Source organism: Rhagoletis pomonella, unplaced genomic scaffold (genome assembly GCF_013731165.1).
Source record: "Rhagoletis pomonella isolate Grant_MI unplaced genomic scaffold, Rhpom_1.0 Rhpom_scaffold_00090, whole genome shotgun sequence".
NCBI classification, from domain to species: domain Eukaryota; kingdom Metazoa; phylum Arthropoda; class Insecta; order Diptera; family Tephritidae; genus Rhagoletis; species Rhagoletis pomonella.
The window spans coordinates 124,669-126,066 of NW_023458644.1; positions in this window are offsets into that span (position 1 = coordinate 124,669).

Sequence of the window (1,398 nt, forward strand, 5' to 3'; positions counted from 1 at the left end):
GGTACTGAAACAGAATATGTGTTCAGTTAACCGAATAAAGAAAAATTTTAGAAACCCGTTTTTGATCATAATTTGGTCGACATGAAATTTTTCATATACATAATATGTATGTACTTATATGAACCTTTTTATTAGCAAATTTTGATAGAAACGTTACAGGTATGTATGTATATTTAGGTAAAAATTCATTGACCTGATGTTATGCACATGTATCTTTACACTGCCTTATTTGGAAAAAAGGCCTATTAAATTTGAACAATAAAGCAAGAAAGCTGTGTTATTACTTCTCCTGTTCATAGCGCCATGAGTAAATTTGTTTGCTTCTTGAAGAGAACAAGTTCCCTGCCCTCTCCACGACAAGACACACAATCGCATCTGTGTGGTTCATGGTTATTAAAATGGCCGAAAGTTTAGATTTTTCAAGCGTTCGTTAAGCATTCTGCTTTTGAGCGAAGTATTAAGTATTTGAAAATAAAGATCATAAACAATACGTTGAATAAGTACCTTCGCTTCTATTTTACTACAGTCTGCAGATATGCCACACAGTGACACTTCCGAAATAAGGTCGACGACCCCAGTGTGAACCAGCACATACTTACGCGGGCGACTTATGGCAACCTAACTCAACTTAGCGAAACTTAGAACTTAGCAAAACGAAATGAAACAGAATTCGACGTGGCATTAAGTTATGTTATGTTTCTGCTGTCCAGATATTATCAACATCCATTTAAGAGAATTTCTAAGCGACAGCCTCAAAGTTACGTTAAGTTGCCTTAATCAGACCTTTAAACGCGAAACAGACGGGCATAATTATGAACATAAACCAGCACACAAATTCGGATAATAATTTTGCCCTGACAAACGGCAGTAATGCGGGTTAACGAGCCGCAAGGTCGTGGCTTCGAGTCCCACAGCCAGTAGAATTTTCATTTATTTCGTTTTTATTAAGTTTTTAATAAGTTATATATTTTTCTAACGTTGCTTTCGTTTAGTTGTTGTTGACTTTTTAATAAAATTAAACTCTAAAAATTTGAATTAACTAATAGTAGTATAAGCAATTTGGTATAAAACAAAGCAAATTAAAATAAAATAAAGTAAAATAAAATATATAAATCAACAAAAAAAAAATAATGAAAACAAACATTTTTTTGTCAATCGCTCCCAACCGAGGATCGAACCTGGCAGCTAGTGGCTTGTAGCACGCAACTCACACAACTCTCTCGGCTACCGGGGACACTAAACTTGCTTCTGTGTTTGCCTACTTGTACAAAAGACAACAGCTGGCCGTTTTTGCCAGTGTTGTCATTGAAAATTCCCCTGATCCGAATTAATTCTCAAAAATTTCGTGCATTTCTTCGGATGCTTATGCGGAGAGGAAAATGCATGAGTTAATGCAAC